Source organism: Pseudonaja textilis, chromosome 3, assembly GCF_049901715.1.
Source record: "Pseudonaja textilis isolate UNSWEBS1 chromosome 3, rPseTex1.2, whole genome shotgun sequence".
In the NCBI taxonomy this organism is placed as follows: domain Eukaryota; kingdom Metazoa; phylum Chordata; class Lepidosauria; order Squamata; family Elapidae; genus Pseudonaja; species Pseudonaja textilis.
In genome coordinates, this window is record NC_141992.1 from 142,862,416 (window position 1) to 142,876,687 (window position 14,272).

Sequence of the window (14,272 nt, forward strand, 5' to 3'; positions counted from 1 at the left end):
CTAAGAATATCATTTTTCCCCAGGTTCCTTGCACGAAACCAACAATCAAATCCATCAATTATTATTTTTTCAATAAGCAAAATCTGATCAGGAATTATTATTCAGCATATGATGAGAACTTGACAAAGAGAAATAAATATATGCACACAATCCATGTAATTTATATACAAAACTTCTATGGAGGTATCACAATGACCTCATAATAGAATATCCAGTTCAACTATCTAGGTGATCGCCTCTGGTGCTGCTTTGTGCAGAAAGCTTTATGATTGGGAATGTATGTGCGTGTGTTTGAATTTTCAAAAGAGTAAAACTGCATCTATTCTGACTACATGGTAGACTGATTCTCTAAGAAATGGGGAGGGGGGCAGTTCTAGTAAGGGAAAATGAGATAATTATCTCAAATGGCAAATATGGAAAAGGGGAGGTGTTCAGTGTGGGGCATCAGGAACTAATTGCCCTTCCTAAATTTCACTTCTTCATCTGAGGAAACTAGAACTGAATTCAGATCCAGCAGCCAGTCAGGTCCACTTCTGAACATGGAATGATAATGGAAGTAATTCCTCATCCCAGGCATTAGATCAATGGTTCTTAATCTGGGAGTAATTACCCAAGAGGGTAATTTGGACATATCTTGGGGATAGTGGAGCAATTTGTAATTGCTTGTTTGTGAGCCGAGAATCCAATGTGGGACTGCTGCTGCCAAGATACTTGGGTAAAACAACACAGGTTTTTGAGGGGCTTTTTTTGTGGATATAATTTGATTATTTGTCCAGGGAGGGGGATACAGTAATTGGGTCAAACAGATACTTAGACTTAGAAGACTTAGAATAACTTTACTGTCACTTTGAATATGTACACTAATCAACATACATTAAAATGAAATTTCATTGCACACAGCTCTCAAAGCTCCCTTAGATAGCAAAATGTCTCGAGCCAATTTGAGAGATTCTGGAAAGAATTAAGTATTTTACAAATAATTCCATAAACTTCACCAGTAGAAAGCAAAGGGAAGGAGTGTCCAACTTTGGCAACTATAAGACTTGTGGACTTCAGTTTCCAGAACTCCCCAGCCACAAGTCTTAAAAGACCCAAACCTTAAAGATGCCAAAGTTGGACACCTTTGCTCTAGAGTATTATGGTTTTTCTGATTCAAGCATTGATGAATACTATGAATTAAGTGCCACAATACTCATTGTTTTACTTCTTTGCCCTTTACAGTATTCAAAATCAAGCTTCTATTTGCATATTTCCATACAGCAAAGTCATTTGACTTTTGATCTTATCTTACTCTGATCCCATGATCACTAGTTTTAAATATCAGTGAAAGGTGAATTATGAAATGGCTGTTGACCTAATTCCCACAACAGCCTCAAACTTGTTTAATTTTTGATGCAAGACATTTAGCAACATTACACCGGATACACTAATAACCTCACTTGCCACTTAAGTACATACTGCTAGCAACTGTTTAACACAATATTTAACCTTAAGAAATTAATTAATTTAAAGAAATATTAAATCTACATATCAAAGTACATTTTAGATACCACCCATACAGAATTATTAGTTTTGCCATTATTCATCATCTTCCTCTTCCTTGGCATTTAACCGCTATTTCATCTTTTTCATATTCTCAAATTTTCATATTCTTGCATGTTCCAGATAGCTTCAGAAAAGGGCCAGAAGGATGATAGAGGTGGGAAGTCTAGAGACTAAATTCATGAAGAGAGGTTAAAGCAGTTTGACATATTTAGCCTTAAGTAAACTGAAAATGGAGAGGAGGTGGTATAATGGCATTTGACAACTATGAAAAGTGTCATAGGGGGTCTTTCTTGGTTCAGAAGGCTGGGCTTGAAATAATAGATTTCTGTTACAAGAAGCAAATTCAAAGTGAGTGAAGAAGAACTTTCTAAGAGTAAAATTTTGATGGTACAGAGAGTCCTCGACTTACTTCCACAATTGAGCCTAACATTTCTGTTGTTAAGTGAGACATTTGTTAAGTGAGTTTTGCCCCATGTTACAACCTTTCTTGCCACAGTTGTTAAGTGAATAACTGCAGTTGTCCAGTTAGTAACCCAGTGGCTAAATGAATCTGGATGCCCATTTGACTTTGCTTGTCAGATGACCTTGGGACATAGCAACAGTCATAAACATGAACCAGCTGTCAAGCATCTGAATTTTGATCACACGATCATGGGGATGCTATAAAGGTCATAACTTTGAAAAATGGTCATAAGTCACATGTTTCAGTGCTGTTGTAACTGTGAGTGGTCACTAAATGAACTGTTGTAAGTTGAGGACTATTTGCATAACCCATTATCCAGAAAAATAGTGGGTTTTCCTTGATGAATTTAAGTAGACATTAGATATCTATGAATTTGGCTGCTTTCATTTGGATTTCTGGATTCAGAGTGGGATGATGATTTTCAATACAATGACTCTGTGTTTTGATCCCATAGGCTGTCAGATGAAGCACAGAAAGATGTTTACTTATAAAAGACTTTTGAGTCATTAATTTTTTTTTCATGTGCTTAATGAGCATCAAGATGGGCAGTCAGAGATTGGCATCTTTATCTGGGCTGAGAACTACATTTGATCATTGCACGAAGGGCTGAGAACTACCTTCCTACCATGGATGAGCCAGCACCAACATTAACATTAATTCAATTTTTAATGTACACTTCAGTGGAAATTAAAATGTACTAAAATATACTCAACACAATTTTTTTCTTTGTTCCCTATTGCAAACTATCATTTGGTAGCAATGTTTGGAATAGCGTTGAGGCTGCACGCTCAAAAGTTTTGGAGAACAATGAGTGAGCCAGGGGATTTTGCTTGGGGTCTAGGACAACTCACTGTGGTCAACTCACGATAGCCAACTCACCTTTGGATAACTCGCTTAGGGACAAGAGTTACACTAATACTGAAGAAACTGTAGAATAGAATCATTAAAGAAAGGGTGCAAAAGAAGGGACAAAATGAAATGTGAAAGATAACAATTAAAATATTTTTAAAAAATTATTTTAAATAATTCAGTTGAATTTTGGAATTGTCCCACAGCAAGTTGGCTACAGTGAGTTGGCCCATTCTGTTTTGCATTTCTGTTTTGGGCATTTCTACTGGACAAGTGAAACTTTGAATTCAGCAGTTTCGTGGTCCTCTTTTCATGGTCGTATATGTGAGACATGGAAGAACTAATCCCAAGCTTTAAGTGCAATTGTTTCTTATTCCACTAGAACGAATGGAGGGGGAGGAAAATAAGAGAAGAAGGAAATAAAGCATTTACCAGTATGGAATTGCAATTAAAGCTCACTTGAATGAATCAGATGTGGAAGTTTGGCACAATTTTTATACTAATTTACTCAATCTGACTTCCTAAATCTACATGTTAGCATGTTTTTGTCCTAAAATTCACATTTTTCCATGACCATTTTATAGGCATTGTAAACACACCCACACACACCCACACACACACAAGAATGCTGTAACTGACGAAGATGCATACAAAACACATACTTGGGAAATGCATATACAAAAATAAATATGATTCTAGTTAACTCCTTCACCTTTAATTTACAAACAGGTATGACAATGAATGAATTCTTTATTGGCCAAGTGTGATTAGACACACAAGGAATTTGTCTTGGTGCATATGCTCTCAGTGTACATAAAAAGAAAAATGGAACTACAATAAACATATGATTCTGGAAAAGAAAAAATTCAGCAGTTTCATGGTCCTCTCTTTCCATGGTCGTATATGTGAAACATGGAAGAACTAATCCTAAGCTTCAAGTGCAATTATTTCTTATTCCACTAGAATGAATGGAGGGGGAGAAGAATAAGAAGGAAATAAGGCTGGAGCAGTCAGGAAAAAATGTGTTTGTCTAGTCACATTCTTTCTTTATTCTATCTGTTGGAATATCCCATCACCCAGCATATCTATTATTTACATATCACCTTGCTCCCAGAAGTTGCTCATCATTGTGAACTATATCTTTACCATTGTTCAGGAGCATAAAAAGTATCTTCCAATTATAAGCATAGATACAACTTTCCCTTAACAAATGGTCTCATTCTGTATACATAAGCAGGTTTTTAATGGAATTCTATGGCAAATGAAAATTGCTATACAATTTTTCAAGCCCACTGGCACAGGTCCATTATTAAACTTTTAATAAAACGGTAAACGCTGAGCGATATATTATGACAGAAATTGTTCTGCCTTTGTATTAAACATGAGCCCATGATCCTTTTGCTGTATTAGAAGGCAAACTCTTAAACAAACATATGTTGGTGATTATTCCTATATTTAAACAAACATAAATATTTATTACTAAGCACATTTTTAATAGTAAACTTAAATTGCTTATTTAAGAAAGAGCTGGCTTGGATGCCTTTACCAGTATGGAATTAACCAGTACCCTGGTTAATTAAAGTTTGCTTGAATGAACCAGGTGTGGAAGAGTTGGACACAATTTTTTATACTCGTTTACTCAGCTTGACTTCCTAAATGTTAGCATGTTTCTGTCCTGTAATTCACATTTTTTCCAAGATCATTTTATATACATTGTAAAAACAAAAAAATATATACATTTGAGAGATGCATATATAAAAAATAAATACGATTCTGGTTGATCCCTTCACTTTTAATTTACAAACAGGTATAAAAATGGGGCTGCAATAAACATATGATTCTGGAAAGGAAAAAAAAATGGAGTAAAACTGACAGATTTTCCTGTCATTTTTAATAGAAGGGAATAGCTGTTTTGTTGGATCAAAGCTTATTACATTGCCCCATAAGGTAGAGCTTTGGATCAATAGAGTTTTGTAGTATCTATTTAGTAGACATTCAGAGATCTGAGAAACAGTATGAGCATAATTGAAAAAATACATCTAGAAAGGTTTATGAAAGAGCAGGATATAGCTAAGCAATTCCGGGGAATGCTGCATACAGGGAAACAATTCCTAAGTACCTTTCAAGGGCATTGATATAGTAACAATTAATGTAACATCAACCATAGTTAGTGCCCTGGTGTCTAATTTAATGTCAAGTCACATGACATCAGATAGTTGGGAACGGATTGGTTAGCAAACAGCCGGGTCATTTAAAAATCCATATTATTTTGAAAACATCCTTGAATTCCATTTTGCCATGTGTAATAAACTGCTATAGACATTCTGATAGGTGAAACAGACTCTTGTTCTCTTAAACCCGTGGAGTCCATGCTTGGCAACTTTAAGTATTGGGGACTTGAACTCCCAGAATTCTTTAGCCAATCTGGCAGTTGAAGTTCACATGTCTTAAAGTCGTCATGTTTGGATATTCTTGGCTTAAACCAAGCTAAAGGAAGTTTGCACAAAAGTTTGGTGTGGCCCTGCCCCGGGCATTGAAAAATTGTTGCTAATCACCAAAATGGTCACAATGGAAGCATCGTTAAAGAGGGCCCGTCCCAATTTACATTTTGATGTACGAGCACAATTGAGCCCAAAATTTATGTGGATAAGTGAGACACTTGTTAAGTAAATTTGCCCCGTTTTATGACTTTTATTGCCACAGTTGTTAAGTGAATCATTGCTGTTCTTAAGTTAGTAACATGGTTGTTAAGTGAATCTGGCTTCCCCATTGAGTTTGCTTATTAGAAAGTCACAAAAGGCAATCATATGACCCCGGGATACTGCAACCATCAAAAATATGAGTCAGTTGACAAGAGTATGAATTTTGATCCCGTGACCACAGGGATGCTGCAATGGTTGTAAATAAGAAAAACGGTCATAAGTCACTTCTTTTCACTGTTGTAATTTTGAAGGGTCACTAAACAAACTGTTGTACGTTGAGGACTACCTGTACACCTCTACCAAACCATTTCCTAGCCAAGTATGGGCCTCTGGATAGAAGACCGAAGTATACTGTACATTGAAATAACAACTGTAATATCAAGAAAAAGAACAGAGGAAGGCTAGAGTTGCATTTGCTCAAAACTGGAATGTTGTAATGATGAGGCAGTTGAGTTTTTTGATCAACTGAATCATGATGATCTTTACTGGAGTCTAGTCTTGCATTTATACACATTTTTAGTTATCCTCCATCATTGGTTAACTTTGGTTACTGCTTAACTTTCATTACTGTTTAGCACAGTAATTAATACAATTAATTATCTCTAGTTAAAGTCTAACATATGTTTATTTCCTCTCTCTAATCCTCCTTTAGATTAGTGACTTTGTTTACCTGAGTTGTACTTGCTTGGAAACATTCTTTATCTGAGGTTTGCCATCCGAGATTGGAACATTCCTGCAATTACTACTCTACACTGGAAAAAAGAAAAAAAAATCTGATAGAAGAGGAGGTGATAAAGAAAATAATGGAATGTGCAGAGATGAGTAGAATGACACTGGCAATTAGAGAGCAAGAAGAAAAAGAATATTATAAAATATGGGATTTATTTTATCAATGGTTAGATAGAAAATAGGAAAATGAAATATATTATAATCTAAATATAATACAATAGTAAATATAATACAATGGTAATGATATGTTATAATTGAATATTATAGAAGGAATTATAATATGAATTAGAACTTGTAAAAATTGAAGTCCGCTCAAAAAGAATAATGTGAATTTGCAATTAAAGTCTAACAATGATGTAATAATAATATAATATGACATGGAAAGTTGATTAATATAATATGAATATAAATTTAAATTTAAGAGGGAAAGACTATTGATATTGTGCACAAGAAATATGTATCAATCGACACACTGTACAACTGAAAGAAGGTTTTATTTGTTGTCTTGGGTTTATGTTTGTTGTTAAAAACAAAAAAATGGGGAAAAAAAGAACAAGACCAGAGATAGGAAACCAATAAACATTTTAATTTTACTGTTTTAGAAGCATCTGAGGAAAGTCAGCAACCAAATCAACATAACCTAAGCATATTTCAGTTAGTGCATTGTTCCTATAAATTTGTTTGTTTGTGTGTGTGTGGTGTAAAACTTGACATATTTTTTATTTATCTAAACCATGTGATCTTACAGCTAAGCTAGTATGTCCTTGTGGTTGGGTATTAGACTAGAACTGAGAAGGGTACAATGAACTATGGAAGCATATTGGATGAATTTTGTTCTGTTATGGGAAGCATTATATAATTCAAGATACATCTTGCCTGAAGTTCTCAGAGGAAAGTCAGGATATAACCTAACAAATAAAATAAAATAAAGGAATTTAAAAATGAATCAAGAAAAGTCAGATGAACATCCAATGATATATGAAATCAAATACAATTAAATGCAAGCACCACCATGTTACAGCTTAATGTTACTCAGGCAAAAGTCTGAAATTTGAATGCAATTGTATTAAAATAAATAGGATTTACAGTGGAAAAAATGCCATCCATCTGGCCTTGCAACCTACTCCTACAAACTCACTTCCACAAGGGTTTTCTGCATTGTTGTTACGGAGAAAGACATAAACTAGACAAGCACGTAAGACCTATCTAGCAAAATAATCAACAAAATGTAATTTATTCCTTGTCAGAGATGTAATGAGATATGTTATTTAGTTGGGTTTATCTTTTTTGTATACCTATTGTGATTTTACTGTTTTCTTTTATGTTTTTTTACAGAGTGTTAAGCTGCCATGGGAGATCTGATTTTTGCAGCATTCAAATGAATTAAAATAAACCCAAAGCATTAATATTAATGTGTCATCCTAATAGCTTCTATTTTTATGCACCTGGGTCTTTTATCTTCTCTTGTACCTGGTACCTAGGGCTAGAGCTCCCTGCCTGGCTCCCTGAAGGTAAGAGTTCCTTGTCACTCAAGAAGACTGATAGCTCATTACTCTTGCTTATCCCAGTGGCAATGGTAATTGATGAACAAGGCAAAGTAGGAAATATTGTCCTCCATCAATCCAGATCAGGGATTGGAGTATTGAAGGCACCCACAGTGTTCAGTTCTGTTGTACAGAATTCCCAATAGCCCCTTTTCTGTCCCTTAGCAATGCAAACACAGCAACAACAAAAACAAAACAATAATTTGCTGCCATTTTATGGCACTCAGAATTGTATTTCCAGGTCTGGCTGCTCATTCTGTCTAATGGTCAGGCCAGGCCAGGCCAGGCCTGCTAATAAAAATGATAGTGGTCTTGACCCTCTTTCTACTCCTATGTGGTTTTCCTTTAAGTAAGTATCCCTTCTTTCCTGAAAATAAGACCTATCCTGAAAATAAGCCCTAGCATGTTTTTAAATGTTTATCTAATATAAGCCCTACACCCAAAATAAGCCCTCCTTAAGAGCCTGTGCAGCTGCCCAGCTGATTGCTCATGGTACTGTGTCCATGAGGTGAGTCGGTTGGTGGTGGTGAAGCTTCCCCACACCAGCTTACCTCAGGGCCCCCATAGTCAGGCCATACACATCCCGACATCTACCTCACGGTGGCAGCACCAGCAATCATGTGCAGCAGGAACCCACGTGGCCTTCGGTGCACTTCTGCTTGCTCACAGCCACAACAAAGCAGGAGGCCAAGCGATATACTTGTGCCACAGCCATGAGGCGAGGCAGGTGTCGGGGCATGGACTGCCTGGCTGCATGGGCCCTGAGGTAAGCCACTGCAGGACGTGTGGGGCAGCTCCACTCTCCGCCTCACAACCGCAGCACTGGCGCTACCAGGCCTCCTGCCCCACCACAAGAAGATGAAGTGGGCCTCCTGTACATGGGAAAAAATAAGACATCCCCTGAAAATAAGCCCTAGTGCTTACTTTGTGGCACAAAAGAAAATAAGATCCAGTCTTATTTTGGGGAAAACATGGGTAGCAAATGAAAGCCTAGTGCAAGTAACACCGCGTGCATGTGTATATGTGGAATACTTCTTGTGCCTCTTTCCCTTGGCAGCCGCCATCTGGATGGGTTTTTCTACTGACATGCACTCCCAATGAAAACCAAGTAAGTTGATTTCAGTGCCTCCCATATGATATTTCATTTCTGCTTTGTTCAATCGTTACGATCCACCGACAACTGTAGGAAAGGAGAAAATTCTAGCTATGCTGAAATCAGTATCAAACCCTTTGCTTCTCTCAACGAGGCAACGATTTGGCAACATGTGTGCAATTAACTGCTTTTCAGGGGACATTCACAGACAGAACTGGCTGGGTTTGGCTGAATACCGAGAGCAAGGTAATTCTACCCATAATCCTATTATGGGGAAACAGATTTGCAAATAACATTCTACCTTAGTAACCAGCAAAAAGAAAAAAAAAAAGAACTTTTATCCTCATTCAGCCATAATCACTCCTGTAAATGCGTTTAGATTCATTTCAAAAAACCACCACCTCTTTACTGGCACTGCCCTGTGTTTTTTTCAATGTTATTTGAAGTCCTAATGAGCCTGTCGCTGGGGTGCATCAGCTTTTGTTTCATTGCTTCTCAAGGAAGGATATATTCTTAGTCTCTCTAGAGAGCTGAGTTGTAAGTGCTGTTAAAAGACATTGCTGAGCAGCATCAGGAAAACCAAATAGTGTCTGAAATTGAAGAACGTATTTGCCAATCTTGACTTTCTGAAGATTAGCATAAAAATAACAAGACTGCATAGGTCAAAACAAAAAACAGAAACAAACCCCACTTACACATACACACAAACGCAAATTAACATTAATGTCCTTTCCTGCTACCCAACCTGCTGGAAAGAGGTTTGAGTTTCTTGAAAGAAATAAAGCACAAAGCTGACTAATTAAAATCTGGTATTATGAGAAGTGCAATTTGTAATCACCTGCAAAATATTTGGTAGATTACTGAAAGATTTTTTAAAGAAGCATTTTCCTAACTGAAAAGGCAATATTCTTTGTAGCATTTAGAAAACAAGCACTACCTTAGGAAGAAAAACCTATACAGAGCACATCTGCTTTCTTGAAATGTAATATTGTTATTGTAAGGTTTTGTATAACTCATTTCCTGTCCTTATACTGACACAACAGGATATTTAAATTACAAGGACAACAGAGGAACGAGACAAAAGATCCATCCTACGCTCTTGATAACACATATACAGTGTCTGATTAAACCCTCTCTTTTATGAAGAAAGTCACTTTAGGAAATAATTAGTACCACAAGGTCACCACTTCATTAAACCAATCCTTGTGATTAAATTCAGATTTATTGTTTTTAAACTGTTTTATTATACTGTTGAGAAAAGAAAACTTTTGTTATAACGACCAGCTCTAGTCATGTCATACGGTTAAGCCATATAACTTTTTTTCCATTGTTGACTTAGTCTTTAGTTTAATGTCCTGGCTGGAGAACTCAAAAATCCCACTTTTTCTTATATTACATAGAACCAGATGGGTCAGAGAAGCTAAGGAAAGGAAAGGAAAAGAAAGGAAAAGAAAGGAAACAGAGGGGAGGAGAGGGAAAGCGGGGAGGGGAGGGGAAGGAAGCTATCAATTTCCATGAATGATTTAGGTACCCAAACAACATTGGAGATTTTTCCACTTAAAAACTAATCATAAAAATATGCTCTGATCTGTTCATGTAGCTTTATGAATATGCTTAACGTACAGATTAAGACATTAATGTGTAGATTATGTAGGTTATGAGGGGGTTCAGGATGGGTTGTGATGACAAAGTTTAATACAATATTTTGAATAAATAAATATAACAATTTTTAGATACCATCTTTGGACTGAAACCTAAACCAGTGTAAACAATTGTAATTTGTTTTATGCAATATTGTGTGAACATTCATATGTTCCTTGAAGGTTAATTGTAGACAGATCCAATGTGGAATAAATTTGTAACCCATAAGTACTCATTCAGAGAACCTCTTCAAATCCCGCAGCTGGCCATGGAAAATATATGTCCAAATTCTATTTATTTATACATTGAGCCCCTTTCTCCATTTTTTTCTCTACAGCAACCTTGTGAAGTAGGTTGGGCCAAGGAAAAGCTGCCATGAAATGTTGCAACGAAAGTACAACCTGAGTGGAGTTGATATCATGAGTCGCCATTTTCCCCCGGTCCCCACCTCATGGTGGCAGATGGCCATGGATGGAAAAGAAAGAAACAACCCATTTTGACAGGTATCAGGCATACATTTGAATACAGAATACAAGTAGTCCTCAACTTATGACCACAATTGAGCCTAAAACTTATGTTGTTAAGTGAGACACTTGTTAAGTGAATTTTGCCCCACTTTACAACCTTTCTTGTCCCAGTTGTTAAGTGAATCACTGCAGTTATTAAGTTAGTGACACAGTTGTCACAGTTGTCCCCATTAACTTTGCTTGTCAGAAGATCACAAAAGGGGGACCCCATGATCCTGGAGACATTGCAACGGTCATTAAAATGAGTCAGTTGCCAAATTTGGATCATGTGACCTCAGGGATGCGACAAGAGTCGTAAGTATGAAAAATGGTCATAAGTGACTTTTTTCAGTGCCGTTGTAACTTTGAATGGTCACTAAATGAACTGTTGTAAATCGAGGACTACCTGTGTTAGACTATAGAGATTCTGATTCTTTGATGGGAATATGAAACAGGACCGGAAAAAGAAATAGCTAGTTAGTTTTAAAGATTGCTTCCCATTAAAGACATTAAAGGGTGTTTCTACGATCTGTTCTTAAATACTAAAAATAAGGGTGTGTGAGTCATGTAGAAATAGCCTGAAATCTAGGTTAATTTGTAAAGGGTAAATAGATTAACTAGTGAGAATTTTGTCTGTGAATCAATTTCTAGTCGGAGTTTGTGTGGGTAAATTTTAGGAGAAAATTTTGTTTTTACACGAAGCCTATGTTTTTTTAATAGCAGGTACCACGTGGCCAGCTTTTCTGGGAGTTGAAGTCCTCCAGGCTTAAAGTCGCCAAGGTTGGAGACCCCTGACGTAGAAAACAGATTTCTATGAAACAGAAAGAAGGAAATGTCTCTTTTAAGAGAGGGCTGAGTACAATTGTTAAGATCTGTGCTGAAAAATGTATGTTTCTCTTTGTCTTGGTGTCATCTAGGTGAAATGAAAGATTTGCCAGGACTTCTGGAAAGAATATGTGACAAAACAACTTCAAATAAACTGGAGGAGCACCACATTATTGGCATGGATCAAATTGAGTATGTGAAACATCCGGGTTTTTGTGACAAGCCAGGAACCAGGAAGTGGCGGGGGGGGAAACTGATCTGCAGCAGTATAGGCAGTCCTTGACTTATAACAATTTGTTTAGTGACTATTTGAAGCCAGGGTTATGACCATTGCAGCATTCCTGCAGTCACAGATGCTTGGGAATTGATTCATATTTATGACCATTGCCGTAACGTGGGGTCACGCGATCTCCGTTTAGGACCTTCTGACAAGCAAAGTCAATGGGGAAGCCGGATTCATTTAACAACCGTGTTACTCATTTAACAACTGCAGTGATTCATTTATTAACCACTGTGGCACGAAAGGTCGTCAAGTGGGGCCAAACTCACTTAACGATTTTGTCACTTAGCAACAGAAATGTTGGGCTCAATTGTGGTCGTACGTCGAGGACTACCTGCGCACGGAGAGAACGCGAGACCTATAGAAGCAAAACAGGTCAATCAGGAACGATGGAACAAAAGACACAAAATAACTTCCAAAACAGTCCTTGCCATATCAATGCATTACGCATCACTTTAATACGGGTAGTCCTTGTATTAATAAATAAAATAAAATAATAAAATAAAATAAAATAAAATAAATACATAAATTCATAAATAAATAAATAAATAAACAACAGTTCATTTAGTGACCATTCAAAGTTACAACGGCACTGAAAAAAGTGACTTATGACCATTTTTCACAGTTATGACCTTTGCAGCATCCCTGGGGTTGTATGATCCAAATCCAGATGCTTGGCAAATGGTTCACATTTATGACCATTGCAGTGTTCTGGGGTCATGTGATCAGTATTTTTGACCTTCTGAGAAGCAAAATCCATGAGGAAGCCAGATTCAGTTAACAACAGAGTTACTTACTTATCAACTGCAGTGGTAAGTGCGTCTTTTTTATGGCAAAAAAGACCATAAAATGGAGCAAAACTCACTGAAAAATGTCTCACTTAAGAGCAGAAATGTTGGGCTCAATTGTGTGTCGTAAGTTGAGGAATACCTGTATGAAAAAAAAAAAAACAAGCAGACCAACTTTCTCACCTGAACTGCATGCTAGGTCAATTATTTGTCATCAACTTATGATGAGTATCCAAGTTGGTGTTATTTTTTAACCAGGGAGTGGTAAAAAGCGAAGGCACACAAACACAGGGAAAGTGGGAGGCGGGGGACTCACATCAATGCCATGCCCAGGGGAAGAATGACATCACACATTATGAAGCTCTGCACCAATGATAGCATCTCATTCACCCAAGTGGTTACACTGCTCATGCTTCCCATGGTAACAAAAACATCTCACAGATTGATTTCTCATCAGAAAACAAAATAATAGAAAGAGTCCAAGGGTCTCCGATTCACTTAACCATGTCCAGAAAAAGAGTCACTCAGAAGACAAAGGCCTGGGAATATATATACCAATGAGAGAAGCAAAGTTTAGCAGCCTTGAGTGGTTGATATTTCCAGGAAACAAATGTAAAAAAGGAAATTAAAGTAAAAAATGGCTACATTATGGTTTCAGAAAAGAAATACGTTGTATTGCAGCCATCTGACTGAACTATTTTTGTGCAGAGCATTGTTATAAGGCATGGGATAGGAAGTTGCAAATTGTGCCTTTCCTGACTTTGCATAATACACCCACAATCATTTCATTTTTCCTATAGCAACCACAACATGATAGCATTAGTTTGAGAACGGGTGCAATTCAAAGGCACATCTTTTGACATCTTACTTTGCAGCAAAACCTGGACAGGAGGATGAAAATGAGATTGTACTTTTCTTAACCTGGATTCCAAGCCACACAATATTCGATAGCAGTTTTATTTGTTGATGGCTTGTACCATGCACTAAAATATAAAGAGAGAAAGCATTTGCTATCTGCTTAAACGTCTTATCTTGCCACCTATACCTCAGTACAATAGCCCATTTTAGTTTACTCTCCAGAATCACTTCTGTGGCACCTAATATGGCTGTATTACTCATTACACTGTTTTTCAGGTTCATTACAAAATAGTGACTGAGTTTGAATTTCTAGAAAGTTTTGAATTTATGTATAGGTTTTATCTGAAAAAAAAAACCTTTAGAGCTTAATAATCAGCTCACCCACTCGCAGTACAATATACCTTTTTTGCACAGATTTTAAAGGCACACTGTGAGGAAAGCAAATGAGG

The 14,272-nt window shown here is 36.8% G+C and overlaps 1 long non-coding RNA gene across 1 annotated transcript; it reads left to right on the plus strand.

Moving 5' to 3' along the window:
* The first annotated feature begins 8,775 nt into the window (after window positions 1-8,775).
* On the plus strand, window positions 8,776-12,570 carry LOC148126351 (uncharacterized). The gene is made up of 3 exons (XR_015742610.1): window positions 8,776-8,940; window positions 10,917-11,069; window positions 11,990-12,570. It is a non-coding gene; the product is annotated as an uncharacterized LOC148126351 (long non-coding RNA).
* The last annotated feature ends 1,702 nt before the right edge of the window (window positions 12,571-14,272 follow it).